The 10,484-nt window shown below is 37.5% G+C and overlaps 1 protein-coding gene across 1 annotated transcript in view; it reads right to left on the bottom strand.

Annotated features, from left to right (window-relative positions):
- The window catches only part of Ndufs4 (NADH:ubiquinone oxidoreductase subunit S4), a 111,110-nt gene that overhangs the window by 100,166 nt on the left and 460 nt on the right, over positions 1–10,484 (bottom strand). The gene's annotated exons all lie outside the window — the stretch shown is intronic.

Consider the following 10,484-nt stretch of genomic DNA (forward strand, 5'->3'; position numbering starts at 1 on the left):
ACACCATCAAATTATTCATCAATAAGGCCAGCAAGATAGCTCAGCAGACCAAGTGCCTGCTCAGGCAAGCACAGGGACCAGGGTTTGATCCCTCATACCACAGGTGCGCAGAGCTGGCCACTGAAACCAGGCATGGTGGTGCACCCCTGTAATTCCAGTGCTGGGGAGGTTGAAAATAGGAGGACCACTAAAAGTTTGTGCTGCATAGTGAGATCCTATACCAAATACATTTTTAAAAAAATTATTCATCAATAAAAATAAAGTACCAATACATTCTATAACTTAGCATGAATCTTGAAAACATTATGCCATGTAAAAGAAGCCAGCCACAGAAGACCTCACATTACAATTGCATTTGTATGAGATGTCTAGAATAGTCATACTGCATTTATATAGACACAAGTAGAGGTTATTTAGTAGTGAGAAGAGAAACAGGGAGTGACTGCTATTAGCAATGGGGAAGAAGTTCCTTCTGGAGTAATTAAAATGTTCTAACTGTAGTTACAGCTGTACAACTCTGAATTATTAAAAACTATCAATGTGTACATTTCATAAGACTAAGTTATATGATATATGAATTACAGGTCAATAAATCTGTCATAAAAACATGAATACCAATAAACAACTAATAGAAAAATGCTGACTACCAATTTTTTATTTTTATTTATTTATTTATTTTGTATTTTAGGGAAGGGTCTACAGGGTGTTCAGGGTCTCACTACTAGATCAGACTCATGATCCACCTGTTTACAGCCTCCTAAGAGCTGGGATTACAGGTATGCACCACCACACCCAGTCTTAATTGCCATCTCAGTGTACCCTGGGGGTAGGGTCGGCAGGGCAGGCCTGGGGATCGAACCCCTGGTCCCTGCACCTGCTTGCAGGCGCTTTAATCTGTTGAGCTATTTGACCAGCCCCTCTGACTACCAATGTTAATGAGGAAGCAAAACTAAAATTTGTATACACTGGTAGTAGAAAGCAAAATGGTACAATCACTCAAAACTGGCTTGACAGCTTTTTCCCTTTATTTCTCTCTTTTTTTGAGACAAGGTCTTACTACGTAATTCAGGCTGGTCTTAAACTCAAATTAATCTTCCTGCCTTAACCTCCTGAGTGCCAGGGTTACAGACATGCTTATGAAGTTAAACATATACTCACCTATGACCCAAGAATCTCCTCTCCACATAGCTACTCTAGAGAAATGATATTCATTCACACATCACATAAAACTGCACAACTGCTTACGACAGCTCTATAATTTCCAAAATTAGAAATAATGGAGATGTCCTTCAATAGGTGACTGGATGAACAAATGCACACTCATATAATGGGATACTACTTAGTCATAAAAAAGGGATGAATTATGAAAAATAAAACTTGGATGCCTATTAAAAGCAGTACAGGGCCGGGGAGATGGTTCAGTAGAATAAGCGCTTCCCTGGCAAGCACAAGGGCCTGAGTTCAATCCCCGGGTTTGCAAATAAAACCCTCAAAAAACAAAAATAAAAGCAGTAGAGGGGCCGGGGAGATGGCTCAGTGGAATAAGTGCTTCCCTGGCAAGCACAAGGGCCTGAGTTCAATCCCTGGTTCAAAAAAAAAAACAGTAAACTGAGTAAAGAAGCTAGTCTCAAAAGATTATGTACTGCATGATTACATTTATATTACAGTCTCAAAATTATAAAACCATAGACATAAAGGAAAAATAACTTTGGCCAGGGATTTTAGGAATCGAGGAGGGTTAATATAATGGAGTCTTTCAGGGTGATTAGTCTTTCGGTATTCTGTACTCTGATTATAGTGGTAGTTGCATGAATCTACATAATACTACAAGTGTTTTTTTTTTAATTTTATTATTTGTGTGTGTGTGTGTGTGTGTGTGTGTGTGTGGAACTGGGGATTGAACTCAGGCCCTTGTGCACTTGCGCTATCTCCCCAGCCCCGGCTACATGTGTTAAAATTCTAAGAACTGTGTATCACAAAGGAAAAGGTTAATTTTTCTTAATGATAAAAATTTCAGCACCTGCTTAGGGAGAGCACAGTGGCCAGGGTTTGATTCCCAGTGTGCCGTGCCAGCCCCGCCCCCAGGGCACTCTGAGACTGTAATTGAGACTAGGTGTGGTGGCACATGCCTGTAATCCCAGCGTTTGGGAAGCTGAAAACAGGAGAATCACTGAATCCAATCTACGTATCGAGATCCTGTAGACCCTGCCCAAAATACATTAAAATAAATAAATAAATATTTCAAAAACCTATCATTAACTTTTTAGTTCAAACTTAGCTCATGAAACCATTATCTCTAATAATCTGATTTAATTAAAAATATAGTATACAATTCAAAGAAAGACACTAACAATACAAAAACCACCCTAAGAATACAAAGAGGCAGTAAAGCATCTAGGAATCTGTTTATCAGTAAACAGTAAGCAAAATGAAGAACAAGTACATAGACTTCTGTGAAGAATGTATCACCAATTATGTGAAGGACATAGGGGGTTACACTTGTGCATGTTTTCAAAGAAAAATGTACTTACCAATATGTCTAAAAGTATATTATTTTCTACAGCTACTGGAAATTCTTCAACAGCCTGATTCCTAAACAGACAATCAAGAAGTGGGAAGTTTCACAGATTCTTGCAATAATGTGTTGGACTGGATGATCCGATAGTTCTCTTCCAACTCAAATATTATATAAATCTATTATCTATAATTTCTAGAGTTAACCTATGAAGAAGATAGAAGGTACTGAGCATATAAAAGGTATTCCTTGATAAAATATCACTTTTCACTGCACAAAAATATTAAAACTTACATTCCATATTTATAAAATGGTTGAATAATACAAGATTTTAACAAAAGCCATATTGAAATGTATTTTTCTCCAATAAAATTCAAAATGTTAGTGTTTAAGACTAATTTCATTAAAAACAAAAGTTATAAATTTCATGCAAATTTCTATAAGCATATTGAAAAAAAATCTCTTCTGAATGAAGTGCTATTTGCACTCAAAGAGTGGTAGTCCTCAGAAGATTCAAAACATCTGCATTCACTTTAAAGCTCATCAAGACAGACTGACATTTTTAGGAGAAGCATATGGTTTGCTAAACACTCATCTAGAACAAGATCTTTTGTCTAGTAAGCCCTACTGAAGGACCCTTTACTTATTATGTATGGAGTGGCTGACTAAAGAAAAGAACATTTTCTGAGCCCTAGAAAATACAAATAAACTTCTCATCTAGCTTTGTTAAAGACACAGCAAAACACATTACAAAAGCAGCCAGATCTTTATTCTTGAAGCCAGTGTTCCCCAACATTTCCAATCACTGAAACAACTCTGGAGAATCGAGCAACTCATTTAAGGTACATCTAGCCAAAGACCACCTCCCTAAAACCCATTTCCATTTTAAAGGATAAACACTTCTTAAAATTTTGAAGGGCAGAGTTCAACAGCTGTACTATATTAAATCTGAGCCCTTCCAAAAGGAAGAACAAGAGTCTCTAGTGTGGTGTAACATGGCCTACTTTCTCCAAAACTACCAAAATGCCTTCTTTGCCTCTAAAAATTCTTCTCCTAGAAAAACCCTTTGTACAATACAGAAGAAAGGCCTTAATTTAAATTAGGAAAATATGCAAAATATAATTTTAATTTTTGCAAATTTTCCCAACCCTCTTCCCAAGGAAAAAGGTACAGCATATTTTCAAGTCTTTATAGATGTAACATGAAAACCAATTTTTTAATTGGTAGTTTTCAGTTCTTGTTTCCTATTAGGTCTTCCAATCTGCCTCAAGCTACACTTACAGGACCAACAGATCAGGACCAAAGCATCTGAATTTTTGTATAATGTTACTGCACAGCAAACATGATTGTGATACACAATAAACCACTTAAAGAATTATGCCATAAAAGAAAAATTAAGGGCTGGAAAGATGGTTCAGTGGTCTAAAGCACCTACTTAGAACAAGCTTGGCAAAGCACAGGGACCGCGGTTCGATCCCCCAGCACCACATATGCCAGCCAGCCCTGCCCCCAGGTGGGCTGAGCTGGCCACACACATACACAATAAATAAATGTAAATAAATAAATAAATAAATAAATAAATTGTTAAAAAGAAAAATTAAGTCCAGTAAGATTACCTTTGAGCAGCTAATTCTAAAGAATCTAGGATTCTGTTAACTACTAAAATACTCAAGGATTAAAACAGAACTTGAGCTACAGGTGGCACATGTTTGAAATACCAGTTCACTGGGAAGCTGAGGCACAAGGATCAAAAGTTTGAGGTCAGCCTAGGCAACTCAAAGATTTAGGAAGATTGTGGCTCAAAAGAAAAAAATTTTCAAGGCCTAACTTTTTTTGTATTTTAGGGAAGGGACAAGAGGGTGTTCAGGGTCTCACTACTAGATTGGACTCATACTGATTCTCCTGTTTACAGCCTCACAAGTGCTGGGATTATGGACACATGCCACCACACCCAGTCTCAATCGCCATCTCAGTGTACTCCAGGGGCAAGGCCAGCATGACATGCCGGGGATTGACCTGAACCCCTGGCCCCTGTGCTTGCTTGCAGGCTCTTTAATCCGCTGAGCTATTAAGGCCTAAGTTTAATGTAATGACCTTCTCAGTTCAATCCTCAGTACCACAAAAATTAAATAAAAATAAAGACTACAACTTGAAACAAGACCCCAGGAATTACTCTTATTATCATTACTTAAAGCAAAAATAATTTGGAAGTCTGCTAAAATACACAAGTATTTAAATGAAAACACTATAATGACTGTGGCCACTTCACAATCCCGGAAAAGTTTAAGGCTTAGTTGAACTCTGCAAACTAAATAAGAAAAGAGACAATATTGCAAGTTTGATGGAAAAATGTTTTCCTGAGAAAAACAAGCAGGTGAAATTGTTAAATACATGGAAGCTGTGAAATTACTGGACTATACTGAAAAGCCTCTTTATCTGAAGTTCCGTGATATTCTTTTGCAAGGACTAAAAGCCACAGGAAGTAAGGATGACAGTAAGCTGGACCTCTGTGATATCGAGAATGAAAGTCTAAAAGCAAAAGCAGAGGCCAGTGAGATGGCTCAGTGGACTAAAGGGCCTGCTTAGGCAAACTTAGGCAAATGCAGAGACTGTGGTTCCATCTTGGCACCACATACCACGCCAGCCCCGTAAATCACATGCTCAGAACACCTTTTCTTTGTTTTCATTTGATTTTTTCTCCATTTGTGTTTTATTTTCATGTGAATGTGGGGTGGGTATAATAATTAAGACCTTTGTCTTTAAAAACAAACTTTTTTATTAAATGAATACTTTGTACAACAGAGGCTAATTTATGAATTTCAAAACCTTCAAGTTATATGCACTAAGTGGTCAAATAGTTTAGGTGGACCTATGATTAAAATCGCTACGGCATCCACTTTCCCAATCATTGTACATTTCCCAGAGTGCTAAAAAATTGACAAGATCTTCACTTTTAACAAAACACAAAACTTAAAGGTCATTTTTGCTTAATACAAAAAAAAGAAGCAAAAGTATAAGAGCCCAAGTGATAATAGCAATTATCTGTCAACTTCAAAAGAGCTCAAGATTTTAATCATTCTATCATCAGAGCTTCACTAAACCTACATGACTTTATATATTTCAACAGGGTTACTTGCTTGATAGTCAAACACGTGGGAAATGAGAAAAGGTGGTGAAACTGCTAAAAGGAAGAAGGCTGGTTAAGGAAGAATGTAAACAGATTAAAAAGCAGGCACAAGAGCTAGGCACAATGGTGCAAGCCTGTAATTCCAATCACTCAGGAGGCAGAAGTCAGCAGGATCTTCTATTTGAGCCCAACCTTAATGAGACTCTTTCTCAAAATAAAAAAATAGAAAAAGGGCGAGGGAAGCAGCTCCTTCAAGGTTCCTCAAACAAATCAAAACAGTAGACTCAGGAACTCAGAAGGTATATAACAAATACTTGATAATTTTTTTTTTTTTTTCCCGGAACCAGGGATTGAACTCAGGCCCTTGCGCTTACCAGGGAAGCGCTTATTCCACTGAGCCATCTCCCCAGCCCCTACTTGATAATTTCTGAAGGGAAGTAAATATAGTAACTTTTTCCTAATGATCACTAGAAGAAGAAAAACATATGTTCAGTACACCTCATTTAATGTATGTGTTATGTGTGTTTTTGTTTCAGAGGGTAAAAAGTGTAGTCCAGTAACCTATAAAAAGTTATTAAAAACTTAAGAAAATATCCTTAGCTTAACCCTCCGCATTATTAATTCTTCTCCCTATATACAAGAAATAAAGTAAAAGCTGTTTTTTGACAAAATAATATATCTTGCTAAGAGGCAAGAAAAAAGGAACACTGAGGTTTCAATTTACAATTATTGGAAGTGATATTCCTCATTACAAAAGTCAACATATTCATCTATGAATATGAATATGATTAAAATGAATATGATTAAATCTACTTTCTAGCAATGTAAACTTCAGTCATTTCATTCCTGTTGTTTCCTCATCTGAAAAATGATGCTACAAGCTGTCTAGTCATAGTTCCTCGACACACTAATATAGTGATAAAAATAAATGCTAACTACTATTATTAATTTGTGCTCAGAATAAGTTTCATATAAATGATAATCAAAGGGCTGGCCAGATAGCTAACCAGATTAAAATCCTTCTTAGGCTGATGCAGGGACTGCAGTCAATCACCGGGGGAGTGCTGAGACTGTAATTGAGACTGGGTGTGGTGGGGCACACCTGTAATCCCAGCGCTTGGGAGGCTGAAAACAGAAGGATCACTACGAGTCCAATCTGTGTAGTAAGGCCCTATAGACCCTGTACTAAATACATTTTAAGACCCCGCAGACCCTGTGCTAAATACATTTTTTAAGAAATGATAATCAATTTCTACTTATGATAAATTTTAGAAGCTTTTCTATTTTAAATGGTCTCTTTTGGTACAATCCCCAAACAGGCCACTCTAACGGGCTGTGCACAGGAGCCAAGTTGCTTCACCTCTCTCCATGATGCTCCATGTTTATTGAAAACTTCAGCTGAAGTCACTTTACTTCCAAAGGCCCTTTCATATTCCAGTGGACATCCTCTGCCAAATAAACTGACTTGAAGAGAGGACATCTTGCTTTTTAAAGTCTAAACAGCAAAGAAGAGTAGGGAGATTTGTCAACATGTATGAGTATAAAGTACATTCATAAGACAACTGAAATCCAGAAGTGAAGAGAGTCCAAGATGAATAACCTAAACTGAAACCACTACAAATAAATAGGAAAAATATGTACTATGGATACTTTTTATTCAAATTTATGTGAGCCAGTGCCTATCTGATTTGCAGTGATAAGGCAACTAATAGAAAATACTATCTCTGGTTTATTGCTTACTCTCACAAACAATCATCTCTAAATATGTATTTACTTATCTATATGATAAGCATTGAACTGCTATGTGCAAACCATTATGCTTGATCCTCATGTGTTACAAACATGTACCAATAAAAATATTTTCTTAAAAAAAAAAAACCATTATGCTGGATGCTATGTAGTATATAAATGTGTTTCTAAAGTCTTGTGACTTCAATACCGACATAACAGTCTATGTTAGAAAATCTCACTTCCAAATGTATAAATAGTATATAGGTTGTTATACAGAAGTACCTAACAATCTCTGTCACTTGCAACCAAAGTTTTTCACTTAATTTATATTTGATATATTTAATTTTATTTTTAGAGTACAAATTAGAATTAAAATAGAAAAATTTACAAGTGATACAGAATTTCACTTTAAAGTAATATGAATTTCACAGTATTTGTTGTAATACACAGCGTTTTCTTCCAACCAGTTATTCATGTTACCAGATATATACATGTAAAATTTGAAGAAAGAAAAAAATGAAAGAAATGTATAAGAAATTCAGAAGAGAAAAAGTACAAATAATTGAAAAAAGGAGACAAAACAAATTAAACATTAACTGCTTCTTTCCATAGACCAGCAGAAATCTACAGTACAGTTGTCTAAACCATCATGCTTACATACATAGATAAGTCTCTTTTCCCCACTCCTTCTCCTGTCCTTCTCAGCTCAGTAACTCTTTCCTTTTGGAATAAGTTCATTCCCTTTTCCCAATATCTATTGTACCATTCACATTCCATTTTTCTCTTATACGTTCTCATAGTTGAGACAATACTCTGTTTGCGCATGCAGGTATGATTTATTTCATTTATTTTAGAAGAATCAATTTCTGTTTTGCTCCATGTGGTCTTTATTTCCAGAATCTGAGCTGAAATATCAGACCCACCTGGGATATGAACATCTTACAACAGCATGAAAAGGAATATAGCAAAGTATGGAACAGCTTTTAAAACTTCAGCCTAGAGTGCTACATCATTTCCACTCCCATGTCACTGGTCAGCGATCAGACATATAATCATGTATCGGGGAAATGTAGTGAATATTTTAAGCAGTAACACAATCTATCACAATACCCATCACCAAGATTAAAGAAGAAAACATGCAGCTATTCAAACCAATACAATTAGCATTTATTTAGATGTTTGTATCTAGACGAGCTCCCAAAAGTGATCATATGTGGGGCTTCTCTGAAGTGGCTGTGTCTACTGTGAGTCATACTGGGATTAAGTGTATAATGCTGGAATCAAGGGTGTGTGATTACTAAATTAGTCCACTGACTGGTTTGGCATAGTTCAGAGTGGAAGGCCTACCCTGATGTGAGCGCTACCTGCCATAAGGATGTGAACCCTGGGTAGAAATACAAAGGACAGAAAGAGGGCTGCTGTGTTAGCTTGCTGCTGCTTCACTACTTTCTGCTTTACTGCCTTCTGCAGAAAACATTTCAAGCTTTCAAAAACTGTCTCCGATATACAAGACAGCAAATTAGCTAGCTGTCTATTCCTTACGACAGGAATATGTTTATTCAAATTATCCAAAATAGACACTAATTTATTGTTCTTAAATGTTTTCCTGTAAGATGTAATACACACAGAATGTTGTCAGTCTTAGGACCACTTCTTCATTAAACTTTCCTATAGATTCAATTTCGTGTTGGGAAGTAAAATAACAAGGCTAGCTATCAGAGCACAAAATAGGCTTCATAAAAAAGATCTCATACACTTTGTCCCCACACAGTCATTAATTAACATTTTTCTGGGGATCTACCACCCTAAGACCATTTGAAACAAACTTGTTTTCAGATCTAGGACTACTGAATATATTAGAATTTGTGAACACAAAATTTATTACCAAAACAGATGGTAAACTTTTTAGAGACATGTGTCAAAACTGCAAACCAAACCTTTATGTATTGCAAAGTTCCAACAATGCAATGAAACCTGAATACTGAGGCTATAGTTTAGGGGGAAAAAGCTACATTAACATCTTCTGTCTTAAAAGAAAAGCAAGTAAGGAGTGTGCCATAGGTTCACCACCCCCACTCCCCTATAAGATCCAAATGAAAATAAAGTTTACTTTTATATACTAAGTTACTAAATTATACTAACCCTTAGCCAGTGGCAAAGTTTATCTAACAGACTACTTTTCATTCCAAAAATTCCCTGTATGTGGAACACTTAAAATTAGCCTTTACCTTTTCCCTAAGCTGAGACCCTTTGGTTCTCAGATTCTATACTAAGTACATACATATAAAATCACTGTTCTTGGGCTGGGGAGATAGCTCAGTGGCTTTAGCTCCTGCCTGGCAAGCACAAGGTCCTGAGTTCGATCCCTGGTACCAGAAAAAAAAAAAAAGTACTGTTCTTGTATGGGCTTCAACCACTTCATAAGCCAGACCCTACCTAGGACACCACCTTCTTTCTCAATAACATCAGTTTAAAACCTTAATAATATTCACTTCCAAAAGTTCTCTTATCAATTCGTTTTAATTCTACATTCCTCTTATCTATGCTTTTATTCAGTGCAACCATTACAAACATCTGTATAAATCCTTTTAAATTTTCAAGCACCCACTTTCCTCCCACCTTCGTCACCTGCCCACCCTACTCTCAACCCCCTTCCAGTCACTGCGCTCATCTTTCAGCAGCCTGCGGGGATGCACGCAGGTCACCCTAAACAGAAGCCTGTGGTCCACATGAACAAGGCTGTGAAAAAAGCGATCAAACATACTACCTCGCGGGTAAAAACACAAATACACACGTGTAAGGAGTGGGTACTACAACAAATTCCGGAAAACTCGGTGAGACACGGAAATGAGGAAGTGGGAAACGCGCTCCAGCATCACCCTCGCAAGAGGGCTTCCAGGCGCCGCCTCGGCACCGCGACGCCAGCAGCCGCCTTTGAAGCGCCGCCTTCCCGGGCAGGGGCTGCGGCTCCCGGGAGCGCTCGCGCCCAGGCCGAAGCGGACAAGCCCCCGCTCCTGTCAGCAGCAACAGCGTCTGCGGACGGGGGACCCCGGAAAGTGTTTTTCCCGTGCAGCCCGGCGAAGACAACCACGCTCCAGGTCTGAGGCCGGC

Source organism: Octodon degus, unplaced genomic scaffold (genome assembly GCF_000260255.1).
Source record: "Octodon degus isolate 3935 unplaced genomic scaffold, OctDeg1.0 scaffold00001, whole genome shotgun sequence".
Classification (NCBI taxonomy): domain Eukaryota; kingdom Metazoa; phylum Chordata; class Mammalia; order Rodentia; family Octodontidae; genus Octodon; species Octodon degus.